The 23,082-nt window shown below is 36.6% G+C and overlaps 1 long non-coding RNA gene across 2 annotated transcripts in view; it reads right to left on the reverse strand.

Moving 5' to 3' along the window:
- Nucleotides 1–935: 935 nt before the first annotated feature.
- The window catches only part of LOC144322534 (uncharacterized), a 33,821-nt gene continuing 11,674 nt past the window's right edge, over nt 936–23,082 (reverse strand). The window contains exons 1-3 of one of the 2 annotated variants that reach the window (XR_013388164.1): nt 18,100–19,604; nt 2,425–2,734; nt 936–1,608 (exon numbers count right to left, since the gene is read on the reverse strand). This is a non-coding gene — a long non-coding RNA (uncharacterized LOC144322534). Of the gene's footprint in view, nt 1,609–2,424; nt 2,735–18,099; nt 19,605–23,082 lie in introns of those variants that run through there. The other variant, XR_013388163.1, reaches the window with a different exon arrangement.

Below are 23,082 nucleotides of genomic sequence, written 5' to 3' on the forward strand. Positions count from 1 at the left end.
CCTATCACTGGCAGATGCTACGATGCTCTGTCAGTAAAAGGTTTGTGAGAAACTGAAAAGTGTACAAAATCAAACAGAATGCAAAGACATTTTTACTGAACTCAGTATTTCAGGATTCTGGAATACTTAATGCTTAAGAATTAAGAGAGATTTGGGGATTCATAGCCCTATGTTTCTGTCTGTCCAACTTTAAAATGGCTACTACCTGCCTACCCCAAAAGAAATCAGAGATGGCAGTTTGTAAAGACTTTCAACGTGTTCCCTGAAAAGCATCATATACATACAACTCTGTCAATGCAAAATATTTCGATCATGGGGAGACTCGGATGTGCCATAGTCATTATTTCTACAATAAAGCAATACAATGAATACTCACCAGTTGAGCCAAGTTATTCTGCTAAGGGGGAAGCCATATACCACTGTCATTTACATGTACCACATTGAGCTACGTCTAAAGACACTGACTAAAACCCAGACTCCTCAAGTCCTAGCCTTGTGCTCTTTCCATTCCTTTCTTCTGTGTCCCAGCCTCATACAAATCCACTCTCCCCACATATATCCTCCCACCCAAGTCTCACCTCTGTGCTATTACCCATGCACTTCAAGTCCCCGAACTCCTCCTCTGACTGCTTGAGCTGACCTTCTCTTTTCCTGATGTTTAACCCAATCCCTCCTTGGCATGGCACCATACTTTTAACACCATGCACCTAAAACTTGGGCTTCTCATGCTTCCCAATCACTACCTTCTGTTTCAGATTTCACTCTACCCAGCCCCAAGACTACTGTCTGATTCCTGAGCCCCAGGCCTCTCTCAGCTAATTCTCTGCCTGAAAGCTTATGTACTGCAGTAGTATGTAGGTTTTCTGTGGAATTCATTCTACTGTGCTATAAACAAATGGCTACAAAGTCAGTGGCTTGAAATGACATAAATTTATTATTTTATATTTCTGTAGGTCAGACATTTGATATAGGTCTCACTGGACTAAAACCAAGATGTGCTCCCTTCTAAAAGTTTTGGAGAGAATTAATTGACTTGCCTTTTCCAGCTTTGCAGAGGCCACCCCCGTATATTGACTCATGGCCCCTTCCTGCACCTTCAGAGCCAGCAACCTAGCATGGCTCTGAGACTGCTTCTTCATCACTTCTCTTTCCCTGACTCTCTTCTTCTGCCTCCCTCTCCAACTTTTAAGGACCTTTGTGATAACATTGAGCCCACCAGGAGATCCCAGGATCTTAAGAATATCTCAGGGCATTGAGGTCAACTGATCAGCAACCTGAATTCCATCTGCAACCTTAATTTGCTTTTGCTACATGATCTGATGTATTCACAGGTTCTGAGTATTAGGACATGGACATTTTTGGGGGTATCGTTAATCCTTCTTCCCTTCAGCATCTGCTGCTCATTCATCCCTTGACACTCTCCACCCCAACAGAAGAATGGGTTCTTGATTGACTGAATCCCCAAATGACTATTAGGCTCATCTCACCCTCTATGCCCCAGTGATCTTTTGAAGGCTCTCCAGACCTCTCCTCTTCAGAGGTCTGGGAAGGGCATCAACCAGGCCAATCCACACTCCTCTGTCTACATAGAGCCAAGTGGGGTTGAACCTAGAAATAGAGAAGAGAAAGGTGAGAACTAGCATGGAATCCAAGAACCCAGAAAGAGCAGTACACACAGTGCTATTGCTAGGGTTGGCCTTGGTGCTGATCAAAAACCATGTAAACACATAGGACACTGAATGTGTAGGTTGAGCTTTCAAAAGGAAATTCTGGGGACCAAACCTCATACTAGAAATTATGAAAAACCACTACATTGTGAGGTAATCTACATTGTGCTTTAGGGAAAAAAAAAAAAAAAAAAAAGCTCCAACTCAACTGTAGGAGACATTATGGAATCAGCCCTATGGAGTCCTGTTAACCACCTTATAAAGACTTATTTTTCAAAAAAAAATTTGAAACAATTAAAGATTCACTGGAAGTTGCAAATATATAACAAAGAGATCCCATGTCCCTTTACCCAGTTCTCTCCCCAATGAATGCATCTTACGGAACTATAGTACAAAATTAAAACCAGGAAATGACATTTATATAGTACATGTGTATGGTTCTATGCCATAAGACATATATATTTTTTAAAGATTTTATTTATTTATTCATGAGAGATGAGAGACACAGGAAGAAGGCAGAGACATAGGCAGAGGGTGAAGCAGGCTCCTCGCAGAGAGCCCGACACTGGACTCAATCCCGGAGCTCCGGGATCATGCCCTGGGCTGAAAGCAGACACTCAACCGCTGAGCCACTCAGGTGTCCCAAGACTTATATTTTAAAAATCATAACTGGACAATTGAATATAAGTCTATATTCACCACTCAGTCAGAACCCTACAAAGATGGCAGTAATACTACATGGAGCTTATGGACCTACCTTCTACCACCAGACCTGGACTGGGGAGCTTCTGGGAATCCACACAACCCCAACGTCAAGTGTGCAGTGAAGCACAGAGAACTTGACATGGGCTGACATCTGCAATGCAAAACCATAGGGAACTCTCAGTCCTTGAGACACAACCTGCTGAAAAGAGGAAATGTTCTTGAAGCATTTTTGTATGGTTTTCCTCAGTATATGGGGATTGTCTTAAAACTTCAAGGATGCCAGCCATCTCTCAGAAGAGGTGGGAGAGCTGACTGAAATCCCATCCAGGGTCTCTCTTCTTTCTCTCCACTCCAGGAAAGAACTCAAGAAAAATCCTCTGAGTTAGCACCACAAACTATGGCAGAATCTTAGACCTACCAGGGTCCCCAGGGACTTTATAGTTTGGTCCTATTCTTTACCTTACATATAAGGAAACTGAGACATAGAGGGGTGGAGGAGAGATTGCTCAGTCATATAGGTGGTTAGTGATTGTGCCAGGATTAGAACCTGAATCTTCTAACTCCCAAACTGGCACATTTTCTAGTATCTACATTATCTACAAATATATGTTTCAAATACATGCTCCTGAAACTTTGACATGAATTTAAGAATCATGTTATTTCCAAGAAAGGGAATAACATAATAAATGAGTAATGCTGTGTGGAATGAATTTGAGTGGGTCAGAAGTTGATACAGGAGACTGGTAAAGAGGCTGATGGAATACATTGAGGAATCTATACCATGGCTTCAACGTAAGTGATGGCAATAAAATTAGAGGAAAGCAAAAGGATTCAAGATATATGTTAGAAGGAGAGTCAGAGTTAGCCAAACTCTTTCATGTGTGTCATTAGTAGCCATTTTCTGCTTCATCCAGGGAGGCCTAAGGATCCAGACTATAAACATGAAATTGACCAAAGCTGAGTAAACTATATGGAAGCTACCCCTGAGAACCTGGCCTCATTGCCACTGTCCCTACTAGGACTCACCAACAGGTACTCAGTTCAGATGGTTCCACTTGTCTTGGCAAGCAACACCTACTTGGTTCGCACATTTATAGACCTCGCTTCCTACCACTTAGCTTCCAGCCTAGAAAACTGACACCCAAACTGTGGCCCAGAACTAGGTTCAATTGTATGCTTGGGTTTGGGTACTGACATCTTTGTCAATATCAGCTCTACCATATCTGTGGAAGTTTTTCTACTTGCAAGTTCAAGTTAGCCCAAGTTTAGTGTTGTCTTAAGAGCTTCCTACCCTGTGTGTCCCGAAAGGCAAAGCAACAGTGATCCTAATGCTGGTGTAAACATTAGATGAAACCTAAATCATCTAAGCATTCAGCATATGGCCAGCTCATGAATCTATCCCTTCTACCCAAGAGCCTCTGGTTCCCTGAAGAGCTGGAACCAATTCACCTGGGAACCTGACCTCTTATCTAATGTCTGTAAGCACTTTCTTGAGACTGGCTTTCCGCACACCTCTGTCTCCCACACTCCTCTGGGGCTTGCAACCCAGACACACACAGACACCAAAAACAACTGTCAACTCAAAACCTGTTGTTCTCTGCATGTTTCTCTCGGATTGGATGCTGGTCCACATGAGAGTTGGTTTTGCCACATTCCCCAGGCTTAGTTTGGATCTTTCCATAGGGAAAAATCTGCCTTGTTTGAAATGTACAGTGGTAAAGTGGAAAAGGGAAAACATTTTCTCTTAGGAAAAGAGAATGGGCAACTCTCAAGTATTGGTGATTTAAAAGCAAATTCATGCAACCACTTTGATGAAAAATTTGGCAAAGTCTTGAAAAGTTAAAGATGCAGATATCCAGTAACCCTACTTCTAGACATACACCCAAGAGAAAGGGATGATATGCCCACTAAATAAATCATACAAGGTTGTACAGAGCCACTTTTTTCTTTTTGTGTGTTTGTTTTGTTCTGTTTGTTTTTTAAGTAAGTTCTATGCCCAACATGGGGCTTGAACTCACAACCCTGAGATTAAGAGTCACATGCTCTACAACTGAGCCACCAGGCACCCCCACAAGCCACTTTATTCTTAATAGCAAAAAACTGTAAATAATCCAAATCTCCAACAAAAGAATAAACAAATTGTGTTATAATCATTAAATGGTATATCACTAAGCAATTTAAAGAAAACATACTAATATATATAACATGAATGGATCTCATAAATACTATGTTAAACCAAATAATCTAGACCAAACAGGTACATACTATGTGATTCCATTTACAAGAAGCTCTAAAAAAGGCAAAAACTAATCTAATGTAGGTCAAACTAGTGGTTATCTCTAGTGGGACATGGGGAGTGGGGCTACTGACTGGCAGGGGCCATAGGGAAACTCTCTTGGGTCATAGAAATAGTCTAGATTTTTATCTGCGTGGTGGTCACATAGATGTATACATATGTGAAATGTCATCAAATTATGCACTTAAAATTTGTCATTTTACTGTTATCTAAATTATACCTCAAAGGTATAAAAACTACAACAAATAACAATAACATGTTATCACTATAAAGTGTTTTAAATAAAGATAAGCAAAAGTGAATCTATCATTCACTTTGCACCACTCAGATCTGACTACTCTTAAGTGCCTTTTGTAGCCGTATCTTTTTAACTTACAATTCATACTGCTTTTTAAAGCAGTTGTTTTCTATTCAAAGTATTTATAATTTAATTGTTTTATTAAGGAGTGATCTTCAAACATTGTTGTAGCAGGAACTTCTTATGGGTACCTTCAACATACAAATATTGCTCTGGTAAAAGCATATTTAGGTAGGCATGCCCTGTCTGCCAGCCCTTCACCGCCCACGTCTGGCAGCCCCTGAGTCCTCTTAGGAGTACTCATGCAGCCTCAAACCACTGTCTTGGTTTCTTTTGTGACGAATGCATCCTAGTTTGCAAATGACCCACAGTTTGTTCAACTCTGGTGGTGACAGAAGTACCAAGACCTGAGTATCCACAGCCTCTTCTCCTTTAGACCCACAAAGGAAACTCTGCAGTTATCTATTGACCCGATTCATGGAGTTCATTCACTCACTCCTCTCTCAACATCCCTCAAAAAAAGATGGCTTCATCCAACCCAGTAATAATAAGGCCATTTTGAGGTAGATAGGTGCATGAAGAAAACAAAAAGACTTGTGAGGTCTTACACTGACTGGCAAGGGAAAGAATCATCAGCTGGAAAATAAACCCAGGAAAGGGGAAAATGGGGAGGAAGAAGATAAAGCTAGGCCCAAGAAAGAATATGAGAGAAATTTTGGACAAAGAGGTAATGGAGCAAATTGGAAGTAGCTGCAGAGGATGGGGAAACTGGGAGTTAGGGGAATTTGACATTGTGAAGAGGTGGGTCAGGAAAACCCCAAAATGCCTTTTCTAACATAAGCTTTCTAGTACCCCAGCCAATGCTATTTTTTTAATAATACAGCATTTTTTCTGTTGACCTAAAATTTGTAACTTCATTATATACTAATATGTTATATATACTTGTGACTGTTTCTAGACCTTTGATTCTCTTGTTAGGATCTGATGATCTATTTCTGAACTCATTCCACACAAAACAAATCATCACAGCTCCATAATGTGCTTTAATAATTTACAGGGCAAAAAAAAAAAAAAAAAAAATAATAATAATTTACAGGGCAATTCTCCCTTCATTTTTTCTAAAATGTTTTTTAGAGATCTTTCAATGTTTGTAATTCCATTTAAACTTTAGAATCATGTTGTGGCATTCCCAAAACCTAATCTAATTTTGGTTAAAATTTAAAGAATAAGTTAGAGGAATTTTTATAATGTTGTAAAATTTTATAATTATAATTAGTTTTATAATTTTGAGTCTTTTCATCCAGAAATGTGGTCTGTATCCACTTATCCAAGTCTTTCCTCATCCCTTAGGAAATTTTGTTGCTTTCTTCATACAGTCCTATTTCTTGACAAATTGATTCCTAGGTCTCTGTATATTTTTATTTTAACTGTGGAAGGGATCGTTTTTTGCGATTATGTTTTAGCTGGATTATGTTGGTTCATATATACATGTGAAATTAGCATGCATATATGTACATATATGTATGCATATACATGCATGTGTATATGTCATATATGTGTATATGCACACGTACTCTAACTAGACTACTAAAAATTCATTTTAGCTCTAGAAGTTTTTCATTTGATTCATTTGTTTTCTAAGTACTTTCTAGGTAATAATAATTTATCTCTTCTGTTCCAATATTTAGCCTTAATTTATCTTTCTCTTTTTAAAACAATGGCTAGGATGGGGCATATGGGTGGCTCAGTCAGTTAAACATCCAATTCCTGATTTCAGCTCAGGTCATGAATCCGGACCGTGAGATCAAGCCCCAAGTCAGGCTCTGCACTGGGCATGCATAGATCCTGCTTGAGATTCTCTCTCCCTCTCCCTAAGCACCTTCCCTATGCCAGTGTACATGCTCTCTAAATAAATAAATAAATAAATAAATAAATAAATAAATAAATAAATAAAGTTACCATCCATGTTGTTTGTTTGTTCTTCACTATAATTTTTGCTCAACTTCTTATTTTTAACTGTCTAGGTCACTGTTACAACAGCATATAGTTAATTAACTGTTGGTTTGGTTTTTCTTTTAAGATTTTATTCATTTATTCATGAGAGACAGAGAGAGAGAGAGAGAGAGAGAGAGAGAGAGGCAGAGACACAGGCAGAAAGAGAAGCAGGCTCCATGCAGGGTGCTCGACGTGGGACTCGATCCTGAGTCTCCAGGATCATGCCCTGGGCGAAGGCGATGCTAAACCGCTGAGCCACCGGGGCTGCCCTTGGTTTGGTTTTTTTGTTTGTTTTGTTTTTTTAATTTATTTATTCATGATAGTCACACAGATTGAGAGAGAGAGGCAGAGACACAGGCAGAATGCACCAGGAGCCCGATGTGGGATTTGATCCCGGTTCTCCAGGATCGCGCCCTGGGCCAAAGGCAGGCGCCAAACCACTGCGCCACCCAGGGATCCCTTTGGTTTGGTTTTAATAGAGGTAAAATATACATACTGTGAAATGTCTAACCTTAAGTGTACAATTCAGTGAGTTTTGATAAATATACATACCCATATAACTACCATGGTCCCAATCAAGATATCAAATACTTCCATCATTCCAGCAAGTTACTGTGTACCCCCATAGACAACCACTGTTCTTATTTCTATAAACACAAATTTTGCCCCTTCTATAATTTTATATAAATCGAATCATTCAGTACATATTATTTTGTGTCTTGTTTCTTGCACTCAAACGATGTGTTTGGGTATAAATCAGTAGGTCATTCTTTTTTCTTGCTGGGTATTTAAATGACTTCTACCATAATTTATCCTTCTGTTGATGGATATTTGGGTTCTTACCAATTTGGGGCTGGAATAAATAAAATTGCTGTGAGCATAGGTCTTCATTTCTTTTGGATAAATAGCTAGAAGTAGAATTTCTGAGCCACAGGTGTACGACTAATTTTATATGAAACTACCAGAAATTTTTCCAAAGTGACTGTGTAATTTTATACTCTCACCAGCAGTTTCTCTACATCTTCACCAACAACTGGTTTTGTCTTTTTAATTTTAGCTATCGTATTAGGTATGAAATGGTATTTCATACTTTTGTGTTTTCCCTGAAGACTAATGGTACTGAGCAACTGCAGGTGCTTATACATCTTCCTTCATGAACCACCTGCTCAAGTCTTTTGACCATTTTGTATTGGGTTTCTATTAATACTGGCTTATAGATGTGTATTGTAAATATTTTTTCCCAATACATGTCTTCCCTTTCTGTTCTTGCCATGGTAACTTGATCAGCAAAAATGTTTCATTCCATTTTATCAGGTTTTTTTCCTTCTGTTCAGTGCCATTTGTGCTCTCTCTAGCTTTTCCTAACCCAAGTTTGTGTTTTCTTCTAGAAGTTTCATAGTTTTTATTTTATGTTTGGATCTCTGATCCATCTCTTAAGTATTTTATGTTTGGAGGAGCTAATACAGAATTATATTCTTAATTGTGTTTCCCAATTGTTTGCTGCTGATCTATAAAAATTCATTTCACCTATGTTCTGTGTTCTTTCTAAATTCACTTATTAAATTCCCTATGGCCTTTCTAAATTACTTTGTCCTCTTAAAATTCATTTATAAGTTCTAGTAGCTTTTTTTTTTTTGCTTCCTTAAGATTTTCTATATAAAGAATCATATCCAGAAGAAATAGAGGGTTTTACTTCTTTCTTTCCAAACTTTATAGCTTTTACTTCTTTTTCTTGCGTTATTGCAATGGCAAGAACTCCAGTGCAGTATCAAATGGAAGTAGTGAGAGAGGATAGCCATACTTTATTCTCAATCATGAGGAAGGCTTTCAATATTCTAATGTTAAATATTATAGTACTATAGGCATTTTGTAAATGCTCTTCATCAAGTTAAACAAATTTCTTTCTATTTCTGATTTGCTAAGTCAAGACTTGTTGAATTTGTGAAATGCTTTTTCTGCACTTACTGAGAGGATTATATGGGCTTTTTTCCTTTATTATACTAATATGTGAAATACATTAACTAATTTTTGGATTAAACAATTTTGTATTCCTGGAATAGACTCCACTTGATTATGAGGTATTAATTTTTTTATATTGCTAGATTCAACCTCCTAATATTTCATTAAGGATTCTTCTTTCCGTCTCAGTTCACATTGCTATAACAGAATACCATAGACTTAGTGACTTTAAACAACAAACATTTATTTCTCTCAGTTCTGGAGGCTATGAAGTCCAAGATTCAGGCACCAATAGATTCAGTGTCTAGTAAGGGCCTTCTTCCAGGTTGCAGACTGTTAACTTCTCCATCACACTTGGGCATTAGGATTTGAACATATGAATTTTGTAGGGACATTCAGTATAACACAGTGGCTATAATCACAAGGAATGCTAATCAGCAATTTTCTTTTTTTTTTTTTTTCTTTTTTTGAAATATTTTTCTCAGCTTTGGTGTCTGGGTAATGCTTACTTAAAAAAATGAGTTAGGGATTGCTCATTTCTTCACTTTTCTAAATCTGTTTAGCATTCACGTTGTTTTTTTCTTTAAATATTTGATAGTATTCATCAAAGAGACCATGTGAATCTATAATTTTCTTCATGGGAAGGCTTTTTTATCACAAACTCAATATTTTAGATAGATATCTGGATATTCAGATTTTCTATTCCATCTTGTATTAGCTTTAGTAAGTAATGTTTTAAAGTAATTTGAAAACCTCTAATTTGTTGAATTTAATATCATAAAATTTCCATATTATTTTTTCATTATTCTTTCAATGTCAGTATGATCTAGTGACATTCCTATTTCATTCATCATGTTTGCAATTTTTTTTTTCATGTTGATAATTTCTGTTTTCTGACCTTATCAATCATGGTAGAGGTATATCAATCTCCTTTTTCTAAGGACAAACTTTGTGCTTTGTCAATTTTCTCTCTTAACTGTCTCTTTTCTATCTGGTTGATTTCTGCTCTTATCTTCAACCTTGGGTTTAATTTGGTCTTCTTTTTCTAATTTCTTAGATAGGTAAGAAAAGTAAACTTAAGGTAATATTTTTTAAGGAGGTTTGGAGACAGAGCAAGTAGTAAACAAGATTTGATGTGAAGCACACCAAATTCAAGCCTGGATAACACTTTCGCTTAAGTCTTAGAGATTACTTCCAGGTTGTAGACATATACACATACACATACACACACACACAATATGCTTGGGCTTCAGAAGATGTTCATCCTTGGACACACTGTTTCTGCATATTGCAGTAGGAGATCCAGGGCCAATCAAAGTCCTGAAGGACTAAGTTCACTGCCTTAAACATGTCTGGATAGTCTACTGGTGTGTCATCATGGCCCAGACTAAACATGAGTCTGAACTTTCAAGCAAGGATAAGATCCTAAAGTTTAAGCCTCTTTTTTCACATCTCTAAATGTTTTCCTAGGAAACCAGGAAGAGGTTTGGCTCAGCACTGCCATCTACATAAATTTGAGGTCATATAGAGACCAGAATTACAAAGGTTATTTATTTTGAGCCATGGGCCCTGGATATCTTCTATTTTCCTCAGATTATTTTCTCCCAACCCTTCTCTAACAGCAATATGTCTCCTATGACTTGTTAATTTCCATGTGGACTTAAATTTGTGGAAACTTTTCTACTTGAAGTCATGCAATTGCAAAAGAATTTGGAAAAATAGCATATCCCATGAGACAGACCTGCCTCCAACCTGGAGATCTCCTCCCTCATTTGTGAGGCATCCATTCAGTTCCTTACCACCAGAGCTATATTCAGGGCAATAAATCTTGAAGTTGTGTGAGCTCTAATGTGGCAGTGGAGTTGAAGGTGGGGCCTGCTTGCTAAAAACAATCTGTTCCCATAAAATTTAAAGAAAGGCAATATTTTTGCACACTTTTCTGTAATTGAATATCATTAAGGTACTGGATATACAATGCATCTTGCCTTTCTTTTATTCTTTCAAAAACTATTTATTGAATGCCTACTATATACCAAGCATTGTGCAAAGGATAAAGGGATAAAATGGTGAGCACAAAAAAAAAAAAGAGAGAGAGAAAAGAAAGCTAAAAGAGGTTATGACTGGAAAGAGTAGGAATGGAGAAGAAAAAGTGAATTGCTGGTAATCCTCTATTACCAAAGACTTTGTATGTTCTTGGGTCCTTGAATCAGAAAGAAAGTAGTTATGCTGGATCCCTCTGACATGTATGGCAAGGAGTGTGCGTGTGTGTGTGTGTGTGTGTGTGTGTGTGTGTGTGTGGTGCCTTTTGGAGAAAATGAGGGAGCATAAGGAGAATACCTCAATTTCTGCCCAATCGAAGTGGGAGGATGGAATCACTGATGTTCCAGAAGCTAAGAAAGGAAAAATGTAAATTATTTTCTTTACGCATGTGGTTTGCACAACATCCTCCAACATAAGACTCCCACTTGGGTCCTAAAGTTGGAAAAATCTAAGGAGTATGGAGAAGAGGAACAGCTACAAAACTTGACATTGTAATACCAGGTGCCAGCACTAGCAGATAAACAACTAGAGGGAGACCTTTGTAAGACATCCTCTAGGTTCATTAGCCATGTGCATTAGGAATCTGGAATTAATATCATCTACTTAAATTAGAGAGATATACTACTCACATAAGTCCTTTATGTGCAGAAAGGGTAGCAAAGGAAGAGTTCTTTAAGTGGGGGTAATTTGAAGAGCCCTAAGAATTCCCTACCCCAAATGGTATTTCCCATGTTGACTGAAATTCTTCATTTTGTTTCACTGCTTATAACCCATCTTTACTCATCTCACTATAACTACAGAAGTAGTTATAACATAGAATAAATAGTAATTAAAGATTCTGAAATCAAATTGCCTTGTTTATCCTGGGCTTCACCACTAATGTCACCAATGTGACTTTGGGTAATATTTCTTAATAATAGCTAAGAATTATATTCACTGAGCATGTAATCACTTAGTAATGATAAGGCCAACTACTTCCCATGTATTTACATGTATCATTACTCCTCACAATACCCTATGAGGTATATCATTATCATTATCAGTTTACAGACAAGGAAACTGAGGCACATGTGTAACTTTGAGGTCCAAAGTTAGCAAGTGGAGGGGCTTAAATTTAAACCTAAGTAAACTTAACTATTATACTGCTCCCCTCACTCAAACCCTCTAAGCCACTGTACTTACCTCAGAGAGTAGTAAGGATTAGATAATTCTAAATTAATTATCAAATAAAATAATCTAAAAAGATTTAATAGAGTCCAAAAGGGTTCAATACTATTACTGTTATTATTTCAGATAAACAAATCCTTGAAAAAAAAATAGAGCAGTACCCAGTAAACTCAGTTCAATTTTACTGGGCTTCCAGTATTAAGCTCTGTATTAGGTGCTAAGGTGGTATCATGATGTATACTACTTGATTCCTGCCTTCAGGAAACACAGAATTCAAAGCTTCCTTACATTGTTTCCACCAAAAAATCCTTCAAGGGCTCTGTGTTGCTTTCAGAAAGCTCATGGCCCTAGCTTGGCACAAAAGTCCCATCACAATTCCACCATGACTTGCTTCCTTGAATGAATCTCCTGCCACCTCCCCAATCCACACTCCAGCCTGAGCTACTTATTCTTCATATATGCAAGACATTTCACATCTCAATGACTCACACTGTGCTGTTCCATTAATCTGGGAAATTCCTTTCCCTACCTCCATTTCTCCAACTTCAATAATCAACTTGAATCTCTCTGGAATTCCCCAACCCCTGCTATATTTGATGCTCCCTCTCTGTGCTCCCACAGAATCCTGCACACACTTCACTTACTACATTGCACTGAAATGGTTCTGCTCATTTGCCTCTACCACCATTCTGTAAGCTTCCTGAAGACTGTCTTTAGTGGTCTCTTAACCCAGCTCCCACAAGAATTTATGCACAGTAGACACTCAATGAATGTGTACATAATGAACAAATTAACAAATAAACTTTAATTAGTGCTCTAATGAGGATATAACGATTTAATGGAAGAATGAGCAGAGTGAAATTGACTAAGAAGGTCTGTGATGACTTCTTTGAGGAAGTGGCATCTGAATTGGCTCTTTGTGAGAAGGCAGTATTTGAATGAATGGACATATGTAGAGGACCGCTCAGTAAGAAAAGGTTTGAGGAAAGGCCCTAGAAGGACTAGAATGTAGGGGAGAAACAGAGAGAGTAAGGCAATAAAGTGGCAAGAGATTAATGGCAATAAAACTGGGACTTGGAGAGAAGCCAGACCATCAAAGCAATTCTCAAGTAATTTTCAATGAAAAAACAAAATTTACTGCTGTAAGTAATGTTATTAGTTCCTAATTCTTCTATTTGTATTTCTTCCCATTCATTCATAATTGACCCCTGATAACCATATCAGAACTACAGCTGTATGTACAGGGATAGGTTGTAGCAAGAGGATAGAAACAGGAAAAGGAAAATAGTATGGAGAGAAAAATAGGAGGAAACAGATATAAATTAACATACCAAGCCCATAGGCGTGTCTCACCTGTAAAACAGGAGAGACTATGTCATCAGCAATTTGATTATTCTTAGATTTTTAACTTTATGTCATGTTTTATTATATATATTTCTGCAATCAATCCACATTAACTAATCTAAGATGCAGAGACAGAGATCTCTAGAGGCAACCAATATCATTTTAGGAAGGAAACCCTTTGGCCCATGTGCTTTGCACTGCACCTAATAAGCCCCTGGCATCACTAAAGAATGAATCTGGCACAGTATTGAATACAGGTTGCATCAGGTAACAACAAAATGCACAACCACTTTACTCATTGTGCTCCCTGCTTCAAGCACCAACTCAATATTTACTGCACACCTGTTATGAGAAAGACACTGTTCTTGGCACAGATAGGGAATCCTCCATGAATCTGGTAAGATCCAGGCCTTTAAAGAATGTACAGAGTACATTCTGGTGAGCCAAATGTGTACATGATAATGCAATCCGGCGTGTCTGATGAATGTATGAAAAATGTAGCATGGAAGCAAATAAGAGGCATAAGTTGAAATGGGGAAAGAGTTCATGACAGTGTTAACTTTAGGGACTACTAGGAAAATTTTTCATTGTCTTTCTTTTTTAATTTTTATTCATATATTTTAATTACAAAGGTGATATATGTTCATTATAAAAAATTTCTAAATACAGATAAGCAAAAGATCACAAATAAATCACTATATTTTATATACACCATTTAAAAATTTATTTATTATAAAAATGAAACCATACTGTACATTCCTTTCAGTAAATAGCTTTTCCAGGCAACAATATATTACAACCATCTTTCCATGTAATTTACATTTTTCTACAGCTGACTTTTATATTTAAGAGGGTACATACCAAAAGGTATAAAAGAGTATACAGTAAAAACATGTCTCTCTACCATCCCATTCCATCATTATCTTTTAGTTTAAACCAGAAACAACCACTGTTACCAGTTTCTTGTGATTCTTCCACAAATATTTTACTTCTGTGTATATATTTCTTTTTAAAAAAGTGGTAGCCATACACACAAAATTTTATACCTCATTTTTCTCTCCTCAGGCAATGCATATATCACTGCCTTATTCCTCTTGGTAGCTAAAGCGTTCCATTGTATGGAAATATAATAACTTGTTCATTCAGTCCCCTTCCGTGGACATTCAGAATATTTCTAATCTTTCACTACTACAATATTGTTAGATGTATCCTTAAAATGTAAATATATCTACAGGAAAAATTGCTAGAAGGGAGTTTAACTCAAAGGTATATATTTTAAAAAATTTTAAAGATATTACCACAGTGTCCTCCATTCCGGTGGTCCTCCTGCCAATTACAAATAAGAATGCCTAACCCTTTCCCTTATTTGTGGTTGCCCAGTCAGAAACTATCTCCCATTCTCCCATGCTCCCCCACCCCCAACATACAAATATACCTTAGAGACAGCTGAGACCACCTACCTATCTGGCCAACCAATGGAATGTGAGAATGTGAATACAAATGATAGGCATCATGTCAAGGCCAAAGTAATCGAGAGTGTGCATCCTCCAACATATCTTTGTTTTTCTGCCAGCTGGAAAGAGATGATTTCAAGGCCCTAGGAAATGGTAAAACCACATGCAAGGGACCTGAGTCCCTGAATCTATACAGAGAAAAACTGTCTATCAACCAAAAACATCCACATGAGACTATTACATGAGTGAAAAATAAGTTCCTCTTTTATTAAGCTGTTGAAACATTAGTGTTTGTTAAAACATCTTGCTTTATTGTAACTAATATACCAAGATATCCTTTTTCATGTAAGATCCCAGATCTCAGGGCACCTGAATGGCTCAGTCAGTTAAGCATCCAACTCTTGATTTCAGCTCAGGTCATGATCTCCGGTTCATGAGATTGAGCCCCTCATCAGACTCTGCGCTAGATATGGAGCCTGCTTGAGATTCTTTCTCTCCATCTATCCCTCACCCCCTCAAATAAATAAAATCTCCAAAATCCCAGATCCCTATGCACTAATAGTGAAGCAACAGAAAGAGAAATTAAGAAAACAATCCCATTTACAACTGCACCAAAAATAATAAAATATTTCAGAATAAACTTAACCAAAAAGGAGAAAGACCTGTACTCTGAAAACTTTTAAAATGCTGATGAAAGAAATCGAAGACAACACAAATGACTGGAAAGACATTCCATGCTCATGGATTGAAAGAACAAATATTGCTAAAATGTCTAGACTACCCAAAGCAATCTGTAGATTTAATGCAATCCCTACCTAAATGCTAATGGCATTTTTTATAGAACTAAAACAAACAATCCTAAAATTTGTATGAAACCACAAAAACCCCAAATAGCCAAAGCAATCCTGAAAAAGAAAAACAAAACTGGAGGTATCACAATTCCAGACTTCAAGAAATATTACATAGCTGCAATAACCAAAACAGATTGATACTGGCACAAAAATAGATACATATATCAATGGAACAGAATGGAAAACTCAAATATAAACATACAATTATATGGTCAATTAATATTTGATAAAGCAGGAAAGAATATACAACGGGAAAAGACAGTCTCTTCAACAAATGGTGCCAGGAAAACTGAACAGCTACATGCAAAAGAAAGAAACCAGATCACTTTCTTAAACCATACACAAAAATAAACTCAAAATGGATCAAAGACCTAAATGAGAGACCTAAAATCATAAAAATTCTAGAACAGGGGTACCTGGGCTTGCTCAGTCAGTTAAGTGTCTGACTCTGGATCTCAGTTCAGGTCTTGATCTCAGGGATGTGAGTTCAAGCCCCACACTGAGCTCCACATTGAACATAGAGCCTACTTACAAAAAAAAAAAAAAAAAAAAAAAAAATCCTAGAAGAACACACAGGCAAAAATTCCTCTGACATCAGCCATAGAAATATTTTTCTAGATATGTTTCCTGAAGCAAAGAAATGAAATAAAAATAAGCTATTGAAACTATATCAAAATAAAAGGCTTCTGCACAGTAAAGGAAACAATCAACAAAACTAAAAGGCAACCTACTAGAATGCAAGAAGATATTTGCAAATGACACATCTAATAAAGGGTTAGAATCCAAAATATATAAAGAACTTATACACCTCAACACCCAAAAAACAATCCAATTAAAAAATGGGCAGAAGACACAAACAGACATTTCTCCAGAGAAGACATCCAGATGGCCAACAGACACATGAAAAGATGTTCAACATCATTGATCATCAGGGAAATACAAATCAAAATTACAATGAGATATCACCTCACACCTGTCAGAATAGCTAAAATCAAAAACACAAGAAACAAAAGGTGTTGGTGAGGATATGGAGAAAAAGAAACCCTAACACACTGTTGGTGGAAATGCAAACTGGTGCAGCCACTGTGGAAAACATATGGAGGTTCCTCAAAAAGTTAAAATTGAAAAAAAAAAGTTAAAATTGAACTACGCTATCATCTAATAATTGCCTTACTGGGTAATTTACCCAAAAAATACAAAAACACAAATTAAAAGGGATACATGCACCTCCCTGTTTATAGCAGCATTGTTTATAATAGCCAAATTATGGAAGCATTGCAAGTGCCCATTGACTAATGAAGGAATAAAGAAGATGTGGTGTGGGGAGATGCCTGAGTGGCTCAGTCAGTTAAGCGTCCAACTCTTGGTTTCAGCTCAGGTCATGATCTCATGGGTCATGGAGTCAAGCCCCACACTCAGTGGGGCATCCAGCCCGACACTCAGTGGCACAGAGTCTGCTTGAGATTCTCTGTCTCTGCTCCTCTCTCTGCTCATGCGTATGTAGGCTCTCTCCCTTTCTCTCTCAAATAAATAAATAAAATCTTTAAAAAAAAATGAAATCTTGTCATTTGCAACAATATACAGGGAGCTAGAGAGTATAATGCTAAGTGAAATCAGTCAGAGAAAGAAATACCATACAACGCTCATATGTAGAATTTAAGAAACAAAACGAATGAGCAAAGGAAAAAAGAGGGAGACAAACCAAGAAACAAATTCTTAACTAAAGAGAAAAAACTGATGGTTATAGAGAGGAGGTGGGTGGGAGGATGGGTTAAATAGGTGATAGGGATTAAGGAGTGCACTTGTGATGAGCACAGGGTATTGTATGTAAGTGTTGAATCACTATATTGTACACCCAAAACTAATATAAGACTGTACATTAACTATACCAGAATTAAAATTAAAAACTTAATTTAAAAAGTATCTTTTAAAATAGCAACAAAAAAATAAAATAAAATAGCAACAAAAAACGAGACAGAGCTAACAAAATATATGTAAAATATGTATGATTAAAAAACATAAAACTTAAAAGAGATAAATAAAAAAGACCTAAGTAAAAATGGCACTATATAAAATATTCTCGGATTGAAAGACTCAATATTGTTAGAATATCAAGTCTTCTCGAAACTGAAGTATATATTCAATGCAATCTCAAAAATAATTCCAGCATAGTTTTTGGTAGAATTTGGCAGGCTGATTCTAAACTTTATATGGAAAAGTGGAGGACCTAGAATGGTAGAACAAGTTTGAGAAAGAGAAATAAAGGAAGATTCACATTACTTGATTTCTATACTTAAAATAAAACTAAGCAATTGCAGGGTACCTGGGTGGCTCAGCCAGTTAAGTGTTCAACTCTTGATTTTGGCTTAGGTCTTGATGCCAAGGTCATGAGATTGAGCCCCGTGTCAGGCTCCATGTCCAGCATGGAGCATACTCAAGATTCTCTCTCTCCTTCTCCCTCTGCCCCTTCTCACCCCTCACATTCATGTGCACTCTAAAAAAAACAAAAACAAAACTAAGCAATTAAGACAACATGGTATTGGTAAAATGATATACATCAATGAAATAAAACTTAAAAAAAAAAAACTAGATCCATAGTTCAAAGGACACACTTAGAAAATGTTCCTTATGTATTTCAATGCTAAATATGACAATGGCTATTAGGAAAGTATCCTCTCCTAGATTACCAAAAACTGGTTTTTATTACTTTGCTTTATCACAAATGAATATTGATGTATCAAATACTGCTATAATATCTGTAGAAATGATCCTAAAATTGTTTTCCTTCTATCTATTAAGGCAATATATTAAACTAATATTTCCTAATGTTGAAAAGGCCTTGCACATCTCAAATAACAATGTTTACTTAGTTATGATATTTTTATATACTGTTGACTGTAAGGGGATAACCAAGAAAAAAATAATAGACTGGGAAATTCTTTAAACGATTCATAAATTTCAATTTTCAACTGAGGAACTTAAAGAGTAGAAAAGACCCTTTTGAAGAATAAATCTATTATCTGGAAAAGCAAGTGAATGAGCTATCACACTATCTAGACCAAAAATGAAAGAAATGGAATTCCTGAATGAAAAGAAAAGACAACTAGAGGGCAGGTCTAGGGGGCCTAACTGCAAATAAAAGAAATTCAAGAGGGACCACGTTGGAGAAAGCAATAATCAAAACATAGTGCAAGAAAACTTCCCTCACGAGAAGACTAGAGTTGTTAGTTCAAAAGCACTCACTGCATGCCAGCCAGGATAAATGATAAAAGGCAAACACGGAGATATACCCTGGAAAAATTTCTCAAGTTTAATAAAGAAAAAATATAAACTTTCAAAAAGAAAGAACAGGTTACTTACAAACAAATGAGCATGAGACAGGCATTGGTACATGACTAAGCATGCAGGCTCTGAAGTAAGACTATCTGTCTTCAAATCTTAAACCTGAGCAAGTTGCTTAACTTTGTGCTTCTGTAAAACAGGGATGATGACAGTACTTAACTTCTAAGGTTGGCTGGAAGCAGTATTTGAGATAATCCACGGAAGATTCAGCACACAGTTAATTATAATCAGTGGACTTTGACCTGTTAATACGGAAAGCTGTATCAGAGAGTGAAAACTTCGTAGACTTTTGAGAAGGCAAGAGCCTAAACCCTCCCCAGAGCTAAACATTGAGCACTAATGATTTGAAAAGCTGTAGGATGATACTGCCTTAATGTTACCTGAGCAGAAAGAATCTCATTCATTAATTTTTATTAATGTGAACAAGGCAAGGATGACAGTTTTTTTTAGCCCGGAGCTCAAAGATTATTAGAGATGAAAAAGTTGTAGGCTCTGTCAAGAGTAAATGGACTCAGGGACCCCTGGGTGGCGCAGCGGTTTGGCGCCTGCCTTTGGCCCAGGGCACGATCCTGGAGACTCGAGATCGAATCCCACATCAGGCTCCCGGTGCATGGAGCCTGCTTCTCCCTCTGCCTATGTCTCTGCCTCTCTCTCTCTCTCTCTGTGACTATCATAAATAAATAAAAATTAAAAAAAAAAAAAAGAGTAAATGGACTCACAGCGGACTCTGAGTCATTGAGGACTCTCCTACAATGAATAGATCTTATTGTTATTGCCATTCAGGACCCTCCAAAAAGTGAACTAGTATGGGATTTGTGGCTGCCTGAACTAAGTGTCATAAAAGTATTATTTCATTCATACCACAAGTTGTTTGAGCACATCTCTGTTACGTGTCAGGCAATATACTGGGGATCTGACTGTGAACAAGACACATCAAGTCCCTTCTCTCAAAGAGTTTACATACATGAATCTTGATTTATATGACCCAAATTAGAATGTCCATGTGATATGAGAAACCGATCATACTAAAGTCATTAAAAAAAATTCAAAACATACATAGACTCCCTCCTCTAGCCCAATTACACAAGAAACAAAGATTAAAAGTCAGCTTTCAATAGTTAATCAGGAATAGTTGAATGTTACTTTAACTTAATTTTTCCCATTTTTTATAGTTCTGTGAATGCAAAAGCTAGCATAACAATTTGGTGGAACTCTTATATTAATTAGTTCAATTCTACTTACTAATCATGTAGCACCAACCAGAAAAAAATTTAGATGTTCCTCTCTAGGTACTAGCTAAAAATTCCCTAGTCTACCACCTATCTTCAGATGGAAGATTATTTCTTCAATCCAAAAGGAAGATATAAAATTAAGCTGCATATAATGAATGTAGGGGGCTGAATGGTAGCTGCTAAGGATATATTCATACCCTAATATCTAGAACCTGTGAATATTACCTTATTTGTATAAAGAGCCTCTGTAAAATGTAATTAAGGATCTTGAGATGAGGAAATCATCTGGCTTATCTAAGTGTGCCCTAAATCTAATGACAAGTGGAGTATTAAAGTCAGTCTTTATAGAGTTCTTTTCAGAGAAAAGTGAAAGGGAATTTTGAGACAGAAAAGGAAAAGACATGGAGCAGGAAAAAAAAGTAAGCTATGAGAACACAGAGGCAGAGCCTGGAGTGATGCAACCAAGTCAAGGAATGACAGCAGCCAGCAGAAGCTGGAAGAGGCCAAGAATCTTTCAGACTTCTGGCGTCCCAAACTGTGGGAAAATATATTTCTGTTGTTTATCCCTCCCAGTCTGTGATCATTGGTTACTGCAGTCCCAGGAGGAAGTGAACAAAGGTATTTTGGTAAGAAGTCCTGGGTTCAAATCCCACACCAAGCAGTTAGTCCCTATTTGCTCCCTAGCAAGTCCCTTAGCCTCCCTGAGCCTCCACTGCCTTATTAGTAAAAATGGGATAATCAGACCTCTGCTACTATGCCCAGAGTTTTGATAAGACTAAAATGAAATGCCTGTGAAAATACTCAGAACACTAGAAAATTCTATGTGAAGATGTATTATTATTATTATACTTTATCTTGAATTTCAAATGAGGTTTCGAGCCTAGACTCTTTATTCAAACCCACTTGCTACAAATCTTTATGCAAATCAATACTTGCCCAATTTTAACAATGCCAACATTTTATCAATTCTTAATATCAAATTTTATTTATAGAATTAAGCTATCACTAATATACATGGTACCTCTTTAGTGCTAGGATTTAATGAAGGTCTAATTATCACTAACCCTATCATCTATTTTATTTCCCTCCAGATATCTTCTACTACTGTCATACTAATTTAGTAAAGAGACCATCTAATTGGTTTATTGCCCCCATATATATTAAAAAATCAGTTCTAGCTGATTTGCCTTCAACAATATCTGTGAACTCACTTAACATAACCATAATTCTTTCTCTAGCTGACCTTCATTATCCCATACTGAATTTTTCTCAGCAAAGAATGAACCATTAATAACCTCTTCCTCCTATTTCTGGTTTTCCCCAATAGGTAGATCCTGATCTACTGCCAGACCTAGTTCTTCTTTCCTAAAATCAAGTATATTTATGAAGTATAACCATAAACTAAGGATATTAGTTCCACAAGTTATGCACAAAAGTTAATTTCATTTCTATAATCTTACTTTATCCATATACAAGTTTATATTTTCTAGAGAACTTTTCCATTTTTATTTCATATAAAACATCTTCAAATACACTCTAAATTATTGAGAGGTTGGTTCTACTGTAAGCTGCAAATGTCCTTCCTTCAGGGCAAGGCAGTTTGACATTAAAAATTTTAAAAAAATGGCACTTTGATAATGCAGTCTCAGAGTAGAATTTATTTTCTTGTGTCTTAATCATTCTATTCTGGATTGGAATTGAATGGCATTCAAATCTTCCTTAGATCTAACCCAGAGTACCATAAAAATTTTATTCTCTGAAATGTAGCCTCTTCAGAGATCTTTAAGTAAATGTAAAAGAATTTTTCCCAAAAACCAGCTGAATAAAAACTTCAATGGATTTTGAGATTTGTAAATATAATAATCACTTGCAATTATTATCATCAACGTACATCCTTAAAATGAAATGTCCTTTAAGAATGCTTTAGGTGTTCCTACCATGCTACTGAATTGTAATATGTTATTTTAATATACCTAACTTCACTACCTTTCCAGGGAACAATTAAATCACCTCCAAGATGCAAGCTAAACATTCAGTTCTCAGGATGGCCACTAAAAAATTTCAAATCAAAAATTATACTTAGGAAATCCACAGCCATTATTTTGTATATATAAGTGAATACTACCATATGGGATTATCCATAACTTTAAATATAGGCTTTATTCCCCCACAAATGTATTTATAAAGGTACTTACTGTGTCATCTGAGACCAATAAGAAATTTAGTAACAATAGTCTAATTTTCATGATCTCTGGCCTACAAAAAAGTAAACTGGGAGTCTCTTCCAAATGTAGCGTCTACATTTTTTGATCAATTCCACATGAAGCTGACAAAATGCTACATATTTCGTGGAATGTGTTAACTCCCCTGATAAGGAAGATCTTCTTCAAAAGTTCTAACTCTAGATCCTCTGGAGTCTTCTTGAGAAACTTAAAAAACATCCTAGGGCACCCAGCTAGCTCAGTCAGTAGAGCATGTGACTCTTGATCGCAGGGCTATAAATTGGAGCCCCTATGGTGGGTGTAGAGATTACTTAAAAATAAAATCTTTTAAAAAGAAAATAAAGAAATAAACTTAAAAAAAACACCCTAAAAAGCCATCCACGCCCCAATCTTAGCAACCGAAGTATAGAATCTGGCCCCTCGCCACTAGAGGGGGGTGTTTCTTCCATTGGTTTCTCTTTCCCCTAATTGGGCTTACCAGAATTTCTGGTTGAACTAGAAATAAGCCTC

Source organism: Canis aureus, chromosome 10, assembly GCF_053574225.1.
Source record: "Canis aureus isolate CA01 chromosome 10, VMU_Caureus_v.1.0, whole genome shotgun sequence".
Classification (NCBI taxonomy): Eukaryota; Metazoa; Chordata; class Mammalia; order Carnivora; family Canidae; genus Canis; species Canis aureus.